At 47.9% G+C, this 15673-nt stretch overlaps 1 protein-coding gene across 2 annotated transcripts in view; it reads right to left on the bottom strand.

Moving 5' to 3' along the window:
• The window catches only part of BCKDHA (branched chain keto acid dehydrogenase E1 subunit alpha), a 159387-nt gene that overhangs the window by 27071 nt on the left and 116643 nt on the right, over positions 1-15673 (bottom strand). The window lies entirely within an intron of this gene.

The raw sequence follows: 15673 nt of genomic DNA, 5'->3' as shown, positions 1-15673 counted from the left end.
TTGTCAGCAACATCCAACTGTAGGCCCCCTATCCCCTTTGGATAATATTGGGCCTCAACACTCTGCACCCGGCCCCCCTAGTGCTGCTGAGGGTGTAACAAGAGTGCATCCCTGACCCTGAGGACCCCTGAGTCTACACCCAGAACCTCAACTCCCACTACCAAATACTTACCTCAAAACCGAGAACACTATTTTCCTCTGTAGGGTAACATTGACTGTTTTTCTTGGAAAAGTTTTTGAGTGTGGAGTTTGGAGTTTGAAAATCTAAAGGAATTCTTTAAAATTGTACCGATTAGCAAAAACGATTTTACTTACCTGTTTGCAGGAGATGTCCCAGTGTAGTACCCAAGTATACTACACTATGTAAGAAAAGTATTCTCAAAAGCATCTCATCTGTAAAAACTATTTTCCTCCATAGGATAACATTGACTGTTTTTGAGTGTGGAGTTTGAAAACCTAAAGAAATTCTTTGAAATTACACTCTTTAACCAAAACGATTTTACTTACCTGTTTGCAGGAGTTGTACCCAGGCATACTACTCTGGGTGAGAAAAGTTATCCAAAAAGTTACTTACCTGGTATTTTACTGAAAATCCCATTCAGGTCTAGGTACTGTATTTACAAATCATTGCATTTCCCTGAAACAATATTGTAAGTCAAATCAAAGTACATTAACTATTGCAATCCAAACTGTTTCAAAACTGCATTACTACTGTAAGGTATTTATTGTGTACCTGTGCCAGGCTTGCTTGGTTCTAGAAAATAAAATAACTGAAAGAATATTTTTATACAAAAACAATTGGTCTGAAGTTCAGTCTTTGAGTGTGTGAATTCATTTGCTGACTGAGTGTGTACAACAAATGCTTAAAACCGTCCTCTGATACTGCCTTACTGCACGACCACACTACCACAAATAGAGAGTAAGGTTCTATGTAACTTTATCTCGGTCTGCCTTTGGGGTTCTACTGGACTCTGCACACTATACCTCACTTTGGTATAGTATATACAGAGCCAGCTTCCTATAGCGGCCGCTCCAGTGTGCATGTGTTTTCCCCTCTTCTGAGAGTTGAGGGACCTGAACACGTAGCGGTCCTCCGGCTGCGAAAGGTCACACGCTCTGAACTCGTTCTTGCCAGACTAACTATTCACCTCGGCGCCCGCGAGCCACAGTCGGTCCCATATAAAACACAAGCGTTGAACAGCTTGCTGAGCGCCTCCACCAGTGGCGTTAAGAGTGAATTCTAGCCCCCGTCAGCGTGGAGCCATAACACCCCTCGGGGTAAGGCCCATTCCAGAGCAGACTCCTGGTGATTGGCAGACCATCCAGGCTGCAGATCTTAAGCCTGGTTAATACATTTGTCTGCCGGTCTCCCCCATTGAGGAAGGCCTAGGGAGGATTTCTTCCAGCCCCTATATATACGTGCTGTGAGGCAGACCTTCACATTCTGAAGCCTGCTTGCTATTGTTCATGGTTTATTTTTGATGCCTCCTGACCACCTACTCTGCAGGCCTATAAGAGTGCCTGCAGGCTCCGTGAAATTTAGTGGGTGCACCCAATTGCCCTGATCTCCCTCTTACCTTGTGGGGGGCCACAGCTTGATTTTCCTGGTGTATACACACATTGCCCATTATCTACCCCTTCGGTACATGCCCCATGGGAAAATGTGTGGAATATTATGAGGAGAAAGAGGAAGTTGTGGAGTATTTCCCAGTCACAGTCAAGTTTTGTGTTGCAGTAGACACAACCATTATCAAAGCACTCTCAGAGGCAGTTGCACCTCTAGAGAAGAGAATTATTGAACTTTGGAACTGGCACAGAGAACCCTACAACCCCTTGCACAGAGAAAAGACCACCCTGGGCCTTCGGTCACAGAACCTCTAGAGCCGGCCTCTACTCCCAACTCTGAGAATATGGGTAAGCCCCCACACGACGCAGGGGCTGACCTGGGCGCTTTTGCCTGGTTGAAGAAAGAATTTCTGGGCGCGAACCCCCTACACCCCTAGATTTACCCAATCCCGCCAAACCTTTGCAACCCAATGGGACAGGACCCAGGTCTACCCCAGTCGGTCCCAGATAAAACACAAGCGTTGAACGGCTTGCTGAGCGCCTCCGCCAGCGGCGTTAAGAGTGAATTCTAGCCCCCGTCAGCGTGGAGCCATAACACCCCTCGGGTAAGGCCCGTTCCAGAGCAGACTCCTGGTGATTGGCAGACCATCCAGGGTGCATATCTTAAGACTGGTTAATACGTTTGTCTGCCGGTCTCCCCCATTGAGGAGGGCCTAGGGAGTATTGCTTCCAGCCCCTATATATACACGTGCTGTGAGGCAGTCCTTTACATTCTGAGGCCTGCTTGCTATCGTTCAAGGTTTATTTTTGCTGCCTCCTGACCACCTACTCTGCAGGCCTATAAGAGTGCCTGCAGGCTCCGTGAAATTTAGTGGGTGCACCCAATTGCCCTGATCTCCCTCTTACCTTGTAGGTGGCCAACGCTCGATTTTCCTGGTGTATACACACATTGCCCATTATCTACCCCCTCGGTACATGCCCCATGGAGAAATATGGGGAATATTATGAGGAGAAGAAGAAAGTTGTGGAGTATTTGCCTTTAGATGAGCCACCCACGACTTCGGAGGGTGATTCGGATCAGGACCGGTCCTGGAAACCTTCCAAACCCCTACTGGTCTGTCGCCTCCTAGTGGGGTGCATTCAGACCCTCAGTCAGACCTTGTGAGAAAGTGCCATTTTTCTTTCATGGTATGCCCTCACTTTTTGCTGAATTGCTGATGTACTTTGACTGAGTGTGCCCTGGGCTCCTGCCAATCAGGTGCCCAGGGCCTGTGTTCCTTCCCTAAAACTCTATTGAAATCTAAACCCAATTGGCATCTCTGGCCACAGGTAAGGCCCTGGTAAATTGTACACTAGGTACCCAGTGCCATGTGGCCAGAGAAGACCCATAAGCGGTGCAGCACTTATTGTGCAACCCTTAGGGGCCCTGTACCCTGACACACACACACACATACTGCCTTTGCAGGCTGAGTGTCTCGGTGCAGAACTAAACAGAGAGTCGACATGGCACACATCCCTGTGCGCCATGCCCACAAACACACTGCCCTGGCATACATCAGTCACCCCTCTAACTGCACCAACAGTACCCAGGGCCATTCCTAGGCACTGTAGGTGCAGTGATGCCATTTAGAGTATATGGTGTTGGGAGGTTGTCATTACGAACTCCACAGCACCATAATGGCTACAATGAAGACTGAGTAGTTTGGTATCAAACTTCTTGGCACATTAAACCCACACTGATGCCAGTGTGGGATTTAATGTAAAATGCACTACAGAGGGCATCTTAGAGATGCCCCCTAAAACCTAACCAACTCCCAGTGTCCTGACTGCGTGGCTACTGAGGCTGCCACCACCAGACATGTTTTTGGACCCCTGGGTCGAGAGCTTGCCGCTCTCGGGGGCCTGAAACAATGCACATCCTGGGACGAGGTGCCAAGCCTCCTCCCCCAGGATGGGCATGGGAAGCTTCAAAGGCATGCCGCCTTTTGTGAGCTTCCCCAGGCCAATTGCTGAACTCAGCAACTGGCCCACACCGGTTCCGACCCCCACTCTAGCGGACAGACAGGCGGGAAACGCTAAATGAGGAAAGGGGTGTGTGCCAGCCTCTGCCAACCCCACCCCTCAAGTGGGAGAGGCGAGATGAAGCACAACTCTGGGCTCCGGCCATCTTGAGGATGGAGAGCCCTGACCAATCAGAGACAGGCTCTTGCCTCCCTCCCACAGGAGAGGAGCAGGATGGGGGTGTGCTCACCCAGGACAGGGACCCATTGGTCCCTGCCCTTACCCTACCTGTAACACCCCTAAATTTAGTATTTAGGGGTACCCTGAACCTTCCTTCTCCAGATCCAGATACCGAAACAAGCAAGAAGATCAAGAAACAAGAAGATCTGCTGTGCAGCTGCTAAGAAGCAGCCAACTGACGTGGCCCCAGCCCTACAGGCTTGTCGACCCTCAAACCTGCTCCTGTTAAACCCCGGCACCTTCAGTGGTCAGCAACCTCAAAACCCCCAGAAGACCTGACTGCTGTGTGACTCTACCAAGACAGGGACTCCCACGAGCAGTGGTTCTGCTCAAACAAGCAACACCCCTGGTACGAGCAAGGAACCGCAAATCCAGCACACTCTGCACCCGCCGAGCCCGGCCTTTGCCCGAGTGGACAAAGACCATGAGTACATCCCCCCCCGCGATTGTGACCATGAGTCCAGTGCCCAAGGACCCTCCTCGTCGACCCAGACGACGCCTGCAGCCTCACAACAAAGGACCCCTCCAACCGCGACCAGCTGAGGGTAAGATTTCCCGACGTCAAAAGAAACCCCTGCATCCGGCGCCCCACGGCCCCCTGTGCCCAACTCCTGGGTGTCTACCTATCCTCCAAGATCCCAACTTACCTCTCGAAGTGGTGGTCGCACCTGAAGAATCTCCATCCCTGAGCCTGCAGCCTTTGTTCAACTTCCAGCTTTCCCATTGAATAACATTAAGGGCCCTGCGGCTCAAAAGCAACCTGCACCCAGCCGCCTGAGTGCCCCTGTGAGTGCAACCTCTGTCCTAATCTACTTCCCTATTTGCCCTGAGCAAGTGGCCAGGAGGCCAGCTCTCACAGTCGCGTGGCCTGCTTGCCAGCAGCCACCAACCAAAGGCCCCCTGCCTCCCATAGGTTAACCTTTGGCCTCACTCTCTCTGCACCCGGCTGCCCCAGTGCCGCTGAGAGTATAACAACTGTAACTACCTGACCCTGTGAGACCCCCGAGTCTATGCCCAGAACCTTAACTCTTCCAGTCGAGTACTTACCCAAAAGCCGATAAGTCACTTTTCTTCTATAGAGTAACATTGTCTGGTTTCACTTGGAAATTCTTGTGGAGTTTTGAAAATGTAAAATATTCATCTAAAATCAGCCGAATCACGAAAACGAAAATACTCGGCTATTATCAGGAGAGATCCCAGTGCTGGATCTTGGTGCCCAGCACTGACCCTGAAAAGTAATTATAACTGTACTTACCGGTAACTTGAATTTCCTTCCATAGGATAACATTGCCTGGTTTTTGTTGAAAAAGTTTCGATTTTTGAAACTTGCATATATTAGTTCAAAATCGCCTGTATGACATAAACGCATTCTTTTAATTGTTTACAGGAGACGCACCAGTGCTGGATCCAGGATCCCACACCGAGTAAGAAAAAGTAACGATAACACTACTTACCTGCTAAGTGAATTTCCTCACATAGAAACTTTTTCACATAGAATCACCAATGTTATCCTAAGTTTCAACTTTTAAAATACAATAATATTCCTTAAAAATCACAACTGTAACCAAAACGTTTTTACTCAACTCTTTACAGGAGATGTCCCAGGACTGAATCTAGGATTCAGTCATGTGGTTAGAAAAGTAATCTATAAAGTAATTAATTGCATTTAACTAGAAATTCCCATTGAGCTCAATGTCACATTGTGTCCGAAATTGTGTTGCTTATTGCAACAACTGTAACTATTGAACTCAAAAGTCTATTGCCTATTTGAAAAGTATTTAACTAAAGCAACTCATTCTGCGAAAGTATATTTTGATACCTATTGTTGGCTCTAAAATAAAACTATATATTTTTTATACAAACCATTGGCCTAGAGTTCAGTTCTTGAGCGTGTGAGACCATTTGCTGACTGAGTGTGTACAACAAATGCTTTACACTTTCCTCTGATACTGCCTTACTGCTCGACCAAGCTACCACTTTAGAGAGTAAGGTTATATCTAACTCTGCCATACCTCTGGGGACTGTGGACTCTGTGCACACTGTACCTTACTTTAGTCCAGGATATGCAGAGCCCCTTTCTTACAGACCTCTAGGACCCTGAGTACTTAATGCATTCCCCGCTCCTCAGAGTGGACGCCCTGTGACAAGGTGGCCAAGTATGTGGCCAGTAGACTGAGGAAACCTCTTGATCAGGAAGTACGAAACTGCCTTCGGGTGGAATGCCCCTACCCGGCCGTGGACCATAAGGCAGCTTTCACGCCAGATATTGATGCACAAATGGCCACGTTCGTGGCCAAATATAAGAAAGACCCTAAAAAGGGTATTGACTGCTCTTGGTGGTCATGTCAGGATAAATTCCTGGATGTCACAGGACCGCTGGTGAAGATTTTTGATACAGCGGAGTACGCCAGCGCCTCCGGGGCACTAATTCCCCTGATGTGCTCTCTAGCTGGGCCCAGCAGACCATCATATTTCTTGGTTACGTTAACTGCGCCATTTCAACTGAAAGGTGCAGGTCCCTGCTTGTCAAAATCGAACCCAGGCTGCAAGAGTTAGTCACCTCAGAAGTGGGACAGGTAGAGCAACCCGTTTGTTAATGAACTTAGTAAATTTGTACCTACATTTAAGTCGCTGGGAAAGCACAATCAACTGTTAGGCGCATTTTCAATGTGCCTGTTTTCTCTGGGGCCGGCCATGGTAGGGAGTGCTCTGCTGGCCGTTCCCAGTACTCCTCCAGAAGAGGACAGCCTTCCCAACGTGGACAGTGGCAAGACACCTCTCGCTTCAGAGGTTCTACCCTAACAAAGGGCTCTCACGCCCTGAGGTTGTGGAGGTGCAGCCTTCAACTCTCACGGCGAGTCTTTCTTTCACTTGTACTCAGTTAGGGGGATCGCTCGGCATTGTTCGCAGAGAACTGGTGGATGCTTACTTCATAGGCTTGGGTGCTCCAAACCTTTCAGGGGATTCACGTTGAGTTCTATGGGTCCCCCTTCAAAACGATACCCCCCATCCCATTATTTTCTCAGAGCAAGAGGTGTTCTCGATTCAGGAGATTCTGGCCAAAGGGGCAATTTGTCCTACCAACCCCCATCCCGCAGGTTTTATAAACAATCTGCTCCTAGTCCAAAAGCAGGATGGTGGTCAGCCCCCAGTGATCAATCTCCAGGAGTTAAACGAGTGGTTAGTTTAACGCAACTCTGAGATGAATAACATACACCTCCTCTGCGATCTTCTCCGAACTGACGACTGGATGGTGCGCCTGGAACTCAAAGATGCTTTTCTCACAGGGCCCATTTTTCCCCCAAATCAGACGTTCCTCCAATTCCAGTGGTGGGGCCAAACTTCCGAGTTCACCTCTCTACCTTTTGGCCTGTCGTCGACCCCTTGGTGCTTCGCCATGGTTCTGACCGGTGATAGAACTCCTGAGGGTGTCAAGTATACGGATGATAGTCTACCTAGAGGACATGCTCCTGATGGATGAATGCCCAAGGCTCCTATCAAGCCACCTCCAACTGGCAGTCCATCTCTTGTAGTGCTTCCGCTTCGTAATCAACCAAGAGAAGTAGAGTTTAATCCATTTGCGTACCACCACCATTGTGGGGTTCGCAATCAACTCTAGGACAGCCACCCTGAGCCTCCAGTTAAGGAAGATAGACAAAATTTGACTCAAGGTATGGAAAACATTACCTAAAGAGAGGACTCTCTAGCGAAAGTGGTATGCCGGTTGTCCTCTTGAAATCAGACCATTTTCCCCGCCTCTCAATTCTGAGCCCTGCAGTGTGAAGTGTTCGCACCTTTGTTGCGGCCTTACATACTCCTAATGCGTTCCGCTCTTGGACGAGGCCAGGGAGGAGCTCCAGTGGTAGCTCTCCCACACGAAGGCGTGGAATGGGTGCGCCATCTTCGGGTCCCTTCTGGATCTTGTAATCGAGTCAGATGCCAGCAGCTTGGGTTGGGGGCCTCATTGTTGTCAAATCACCACAGACGGCGTGTGGTCTGCCGCAGAGCAATCCCTACACATCAACTGCCTGGGGCTGATAGCAGGTTCCTTTGCGGTCAAGTGTTAGACCAGGGACTGCATGCAGTCCTGCGTACTGCTGAAGATGGACAATGTGACGGCAGTCCGCTATATCAATCACTTAGGGGGGCACACGTTTCAAGGCCATCTCGGATCTAGCCAAGAATTTTTGGGAAAACTGCCTCGAGCACCATGTTTCGGTGATGGCAGAACACCTTCCCAGATCGGCCAGTCAGGTGGCGGTTTGGCACTCCCCCACCTTCAAGATTCAACTTTCGGGACGTTATTTCTGGTGGTCTTTCCGGGCTTTCCGGACTCTGAGGGCTGTTTATGATCGACCTATTTGCACCCCGCCTGGCCCATCAGCTTCCCCAGTACTTCAGTTGGAAGACAGGCTCCGGGAGCAGTTGCGACCAATGCATTCCTACAGGATTGGTCCCTGGAGCAGGGATATGCCTTTTTACTGTACGCAATGATCATTTTTTAAGTTTTTGAAGAAGACACTATTTCAGAACAAATGCCCCTCTGATGTGGTGTCCCCCAGGGCTCTTCCCTGAGCCCCACTCAATCTTTATAATGTCTATATCAGCCCTTTGGCAGAGATAGTGTAGCCTTTTGGAGACCAGAGTCTCACATATGCCGATGATACACAACTTGTTGTTTCTCTCAACCATCTCGACAACACATCGCCCGGTCTAGGCTGTGCTTGGAGAAGGTAGCAATCTAGATGAAGCGCTCATATTTGAAATTGAATGGGTCTAAGACGGAGCTGATGCTTCTTGGCAAATCTCCTACTTTTAATGTGAGATCATTGTGGCCAATCGGCCTCAGTCCTGCGCCTAGTCCCAAGGACCAGGCTAAGAGCTTGGGCATTTGGCTTGACCGCACTCTTGACTTTAAGTAGCAGCATGGAAGGTAGCAGTTAGTTGCTATGGAATCCGCAGGATGCTGCAAAAAGTTCTTCCTCTCCTCCCATTTCCAGCCAGAAGACTTACGGTCCAGGCACTGATTCTTTCTCGGCTGGACTATGCTAATGCCCTCTACTTAGGAGCTCCACGCGATACCATTTCTAAATTACAGATCGTTCAAAACTGTGCAGCATGTATGCTCCTGAGTATTCTCAACTGCCAATCAGCAAAGCCTGCTCCCGCTACTATCCACAGGCTTCCTATATAGGAGAGAATCAAGTTTAAGGCTCTGTTTTGTGTACACAAAACATTAGCAGAGAAGGGACCGCCCATTAATCGAGATTTTATTCTGCCTTATTGTTCGAGCAGAGGGCCTACGCTCCGATAATCATCATCTGGCCACAGTCCCTAGAATAAGAAAGTCAAGAAGTGGATGCCGTCTTTTTTCCTATAATGACTCTAGGTTATGGAATTCTCTCCCCCTCCATGTCCGCCTTGAGGCTAACCATCTGACCTTCCGGAAATCGCTTAAAAAACGTACTTTTTCACTAATGCCGCTCGGAGTTCTTTGAATGTACTGCTATCGGCACTGGGATGACCTCGGATAGATACGCACTTAATAAAGGTTTTATTCATTTTTCATTCATTCATCATGCGACTGACAACTCAGGTACACAGACAGAAGGTGGATGTGGTGCTGATCACCCCGATATGGAAGTTGCAAGCATGGTTTCCATTTCTGATGGAACTTTAAGCTTCTCCAAACTGCCTACCCCAGTTTTGTGAATCAGCAGGGAACCCTCATCACCTGGCGATGAACTGCAATATTTGGTTGATGGCCTGGAAGATTACAGGGCGAGATGGCAGGTTCCAGCCTATTGAGACATGCTGTGGACCTCCTCTCTCGAGCCTGGGCTGGCAGCACCGTCAAGAAATATCGCTAGGCCTGGTCTCGATGTGTGTGCTGGTGTCTGCAGCAGAGTCTGGATCCCATGGGGACCGACATTGTGCACATCCTGAACTCCTTAGCCTCTCTAGCAGCCGAGGGAATGGCCGACAGATCAGTAAATACTTTTAGATCCACAATCTCTGTGGGCCATGGAGTGATTGGGGGCTTCCTGGTGGGGGAACACCCACTGGATAGGAAACTGCTCCCGGGCATTAGGTTATCTCTGCCCCCAGAGCCTGGGTACTCCACCCTCTGGGACTTGAATAAAGTTCACAGCCTCTTGTCTTCATGGTCAAGCAATCCATACCTTTCCCTGAAACAGTTATCAGCCAAACTAACCATTCTGTTGTGCTTGATTTAATGCAGGAGGGTGACAGATGTTAGAGCCCTGGATATTACCGGGAGGTCCTTTACTCCGGACGGAGTTATCTCCCGTATTTCAAGATGGACTAAGACTCAGTTCTGAGTGATTTCCTATCCAGCATTCCCAGAGGTCTCCAAGCTTTGCATGGTGCGGTGCATCAAAGCCTATGAGGCAATGAAGGTGGAGCTGCGCCCTCACAGGGAGAGGCAGCTGTTGAGTGCATTAAAGAAGCCTTTCCGGGCAGTCTCCTCACTGACTATAGCAAGATGGTGAGGTGGATCATGCAGGAGGCAGGCATTGACACTAAGGTCTTGGAAATTGCCATTTGGCTATTTGGCAACACAGAGAAGCTCTGCTAGATCGTAGAGCGCAGCGCGCTCACCAGGAACATTACAGCATGTTTTAAAACCCCCGTTTTGTCTGTTTAGTTGGAATTGATTTTTATATTGCACCTTGTTTTTAAAATTAATTATTCACCTGCCGCATACCTGCACATAATTCTGTGAGAACACCGCGTTTAGAGCGGGTCCCTTTCCCCTTCGAAATTGCACCACACCGTCAGAACGGCGGACATCTTGTGTGAGGGCTAAGGATTGGAGCGGTCTAGTCGTCACAAGGACGCTAGACCGGTACTTAAGCCAGTCATGCTGACGCGCGGCAGGCTCGCCAGAGCATTGCCGGAGTCACGCCAGAGTCCAGCCCGTCTGCGCATGGACGGGGGCGGGGACTTTTGGCCAACGGCGTACCTACTCCTCGGAGGAGTTGCGTAATCTGGATAAAGGTGAGCTACGCTTGGATCATGTAATCCTGATGAAACTCAGGAAGTACGCGATATCTCTCCCCCATAATGTGACCCCCTCAGGGCTGTACTCTACATTGAAAATAGCTAGCCTAAATACCAGTTTGCTCCACTGCCACCATGTGGAAGTCTACAATCTGCTTCAGGACAACGATATAGATATATTGACCCTTTCAGAGACTTGGATGGGCGAGAACTCGATGCCTGACATCATTGCCGCTCTCCCTAGCGGCTATGATGCTATATGGCATAACCGCCCAGGAGGTGCACGGGCGGGAGGGGTAGCGGTCCTTTATAAAAAGGCTCTGCTAGTGGAAAGACTGCTGTCAGAGACAGTCGATCTAGCTGATTTGCTTGGGGTAAAGGTCACCTTGAATAACTCCTGCTGGGTGGTGCTAGCAGTTTATCGCCCACCCAATGCAACCCCACTTTTCTATGATTTTTTGGTCCCATTATGTCGGACTTATGTACCCGATATACGAAAATCTTAGTAACAGGAGACTTTAACCTACATTGGGATAAGTCCCATTGGGACCTGCCTATGCGCCAATTGGACACCATGATGTCAGCTCTAAGCTTCAAACAACTTGTGGAGGTTCCCACACACATCAAAGGTCATGTTCTTGACCTTGACCTTGTGTGGACCACAGATCCAAATGCGGCCCTTAAAGACGTTGCCCCATGCATATGGTCTGACCATCATTTAGTATCCTGCGAGGTACGCATTAACGGCCACATAAATAACTTACCGCCGGAAGCTAGGAGAATCCGTAAATGGGCAGAGGTTGATTTGATAACCCTGACCAAGGTGTTCTCGCCAATGGATCAGTCTTTGAGTCCGGGTCGTAGTCTGGACCGGGAATACGCGGATTTAACGCGGAGCCTGACTCAGGCTATTGACCAGATAGCACCTATAAGAACACAGCTAATAAAAGGACCTGGTAAAGGGGCTCCATGGTTTACGGCATCATTGAGGGACCATAAAAGAAAGCTTAGAGCGTTGGAAAGAGGATGGAGGAAAACCAAACAGGACACAGCTAGGAACCTCTACCGAAACTCTCTTCACCTATACAAAAAGTCTATTGCTCTAGCTAAAGCAGAATACTATGAGTCCCGCCTAAGCAAGGCAGCTAATGTCCAGAAAGAGACCTTTAAGATCTTGTTGGAGCTGAGTAAAAAACCCGAAAGCTCCCAGTCTCCCATAAATTGCAATGCCTTCCAGGGATACTTCTTGGAGAAAGTGAGAACCATTATCCAGGAAATAAAGAGTGGCATGGCAAATGGGATGGCTATGCCCGCAGCCCGTCATAAACCGGTTGACTGTACTATCGCACTGTTCCCAGCGATTGATACACTGAGTCTGGAGCAGTTGATGGGCAGAATCAAATCCGGATCTCCAGCAGACCCGTGTCCACCCAGGGTCTTTCGGGTAGCTCGCCCCTTATTGGAGGAATGCATCATCTCCCTCCTTAATAGATCCTTGGAAACAGGGTATATACCACCGGAACTTAAGGAAGCACGTGTAAGACCTTTATTGAAGAAACCAGGCGCAGACCCTGCAGTGCTAAAGAACTACAGGCCTATCTCTCAGTTGCCATTCCTCTCAAAAATACTGGAACAGCATGTATTAAAATCCTTGTCCATGTACCTGGAGTCTCACCATCTACTTCATGAACGACAGGCAGGGTTCCGAGCTCATCACAGCACCGAGTTGGTGATGCTCTCGGTGCTGGATGAATTGAGAGGCATGGCTGACGGTAAGAAACCGAGCGCCCTGATTTTGCTAGATCTTTCAGCGGCGTTCGATACCGTCAGCCATGCCCTGCTTCTGGAGAGATTGAGTGACTTCGGGATCAAAGGCCTGGCCCTCAGATGGTTGCAATCCTTCCTCTTGGGAAGGACCCAAAGGATACAACTTGGGGACGAAATTTCCGAGGTGGGGACTCTAGAATGTGGGGTGCCTCAGGGCTCGGCCCTGTCCCCACTTCTATTTAATCTCTACCTGCAACCTCTGATTGCTTCCTTGGCGTGCATGGGCTGTACAGTATTTAACTATGCGGACGACACGCAGCTGTTGCTGAGTGTCGATAACACAAGCGCCGCACAACTCCAAGCCCAGAATAACTTGAGGTACACTGTACAATGGATGACGGAAAATCTTCTGAAAATCAACCCAGATAAGACCGAGGTATTGGTGATTCCATCTGCCACCTCACCATGGTGTGACCTCTATTGGCCTGCGGAGTTAGGCCCGGCTCCAAAACCTAGCTTGAATGTAAAGAGCCTGGGGATCAAACTGGACTGCGATCTATCAATGGTCAGTCAGATCTCTTCTGTGGTGGGAAGCTGCACCAATATCATCCGACAGCTACGGAAGCTAGCCCCCGTCCTCTCTCAATCCATGATGCGCTCAATCGTAGCAGCCACTGTTATTTCAAGGATAGATTACGGTAATGCTCTCTATCTCGGCCTGCCGAAAACCCTGACTAATAGGCTACAGGTCGTCATGAACGACGCTGCACGTCTCATCTTCAGGCTCCCAAGACGAACCACAGCATCTCCCGTTACAGAGCCTGCACTGGCTCCCTATCAAAGAGCGAGTGGAATTTAAGAATCTGTGCACAGCTCACAAGGCAATCTACGGTCTGGCACCCGCCTACATTAAAGATCGCTTGGTGGTGTACAGTCCAATGAGAACTCTTAGATCTTCAGATTCTCAGTTATTGGTCTGTCCCCGGTACAAACTTGTAACTCTGTGTTAGTCCCTCAGTTATGGAACACACTACCTGAGACGCTGCGCAGGGAAGGGAATCTCCTACGGTTTAGAAAGGTGCTAAAAACACTGCTGTTCAGAAGAATCATGAGTGCTATATAGGCCAGGGGATGCCTTTTATTCTGTGACTGCCAAGTTATTGTTCTTACCACTGATTTCCGAGCGCCTAGAGACCTGCAGGTGATTGGGCGCGATACAAATCAAAAATAACAATAATAACAATAACAATAACAAGGTCTTTGGTGCACACTCAGTTGAGAGATGGCCTCCAAAGCTTTTACATTAGGTGCCGCTTAGAGAATATTCTAAATGCAGTGGACTGGTCCTCAGATTCGACCTTTAATAGGTTTTATTTCAAATTAGTCTCCACCATTGCGGCCCTGGTGGTGAACATGCTTTGAATTAGCATAATTAGCATAACCCTCCGCTCCAGGTGCTGACATAGAATTAAATATTTCCTAGCTATAGTAACCGAAAGTTTAAATTCTATTAAGGACTCAGAGGCAAGGATTGGCCCACCCTCTCATGTATGATAACCCACCAAGGTTATGAAACTTGTGTATGCAAGTAAGTAAAGAGTTTCCTGGTTTGCTTGCAGTAGATGTCATACCTCATGCATTGCCACAGATTATACTGTATGTTAATGGCACTTGTTGTAGCAGAGAGTGGTTTCCCAGGTTAATCAGTGCTCTTCGAATTACAGGAATGGACTCTTACAAACAGGAGTGAGCAACTTACACGGGCAGACTGATTGTGGAAGAAAGAGGGCAACTGACAGGGTATTAGGAGGATTATACTCTGCGCTGACACCTAATTGGATGTGGATGGTTTCTCTTTTGTCACTTCATTATTCCCAAGGGGTTATGCGAAATTAAGTTTGTTCTTTTGTTATTGTTAAACTGGGATGGCTGCTGAAGAAAGATGAGCATAATCCTCGCCTCTGAGTCCCTAATAGAATTGAAACTTTCCGTTATGATAGCTAGGAAACTTTCATTCCACACAGATCACATCAAGTAATGCGGATAGTGTTTTTGTGTTTTCACTTAGATCATAAATGTGGAAAAGGGACTTAATGGAATTTACTCCACTTTCATAACTGAGCGACAGTTGTACTGCACTTGTGTAGTTCAGCCTTGTTTGTGTCACTAAGATACTTCTTTCTCAACCGAGGGTTCAGCATCATGGCTGTCTGCAATATTGCAGTGTGTCTAACAAAATACAGCAGATATTTGAGAGGTGACCTAAGCCATACCAGTATTGTAAGATGTGCTCCAAATAAAGATGAAATCCAATATTTACATAATATTTATATTTGTAAGACACTTTTAAAAAACCCTCAAAAATAGACAGTATTTTATGTATGTCTGCAGCTGGTGCAAGTGCAGTATGCAAAAAAATCTATAAAGCCTGCTCGCACTGAAAAACTCCACTTTCACTCCACACTATGAAATGTGACTTAGCAAATGAAATACTTTATGGTGTAATCAATGGCCATTGGAATAGTGAAATGGCACTTCTTATATAGGGGATGGTTGGCAGAGACCAGGTTGATGCATTCAGAGGCTTAAAAAGAAAGTAGATTGAATTGATTTAACGCAAAGCCTCTGCTGCATACAGCAACTAAGAAGGAAAATGTTACTTGGGGCAGTCAAAACCGGCACTCTTCCACCAGTGTTCCAGGGTGCTGTCCTATTCCTTCTCTTGTGGTCCTGGATCCCAAAGTTTGATGAGCCCAATACATCAATTGCATGCTTAGGTTTGTCTCCCTAGGCCCCAATGATGAAGCAGCCCGTACGTGCAATGTGAGTTTTAAACTGACAGGACAGTAAAACTGTTATGCAAATCTCGAAGTTAGTGAATTTTAGCAAGTCACCACTTAATAGCATATGTGGATAAGCAAAGCTAACCATTTCTATTCTCACTTAAACATGTAAAATTTTCTGCAAATAAACCAGACACTGTAAAATGTTTCCTGACAAGATGTGAATAGCCTACTGCATTGTGTCATCAGTACAGAAAGGAAATCAAAGAGTGATTCCTGTGAGTGATATTACT

This window comes from Lissotriton vulgaris, chromosome 9, assembly GCF_964263255.1.
Source record: "Lissotriton vulgaris chromosome 9, aLisVul1.2, whole genome shotgun sequence".
Taxonomy (NCBI): Eukaryota; Metazoa; Chordata; class Amphibia; order Caudata; family Salamandridae; genus Lissotriton; species Lissotriton vulgaris.
This window is presented reverse-complemented; position numbering and strand designations above follow the sequence as displayed.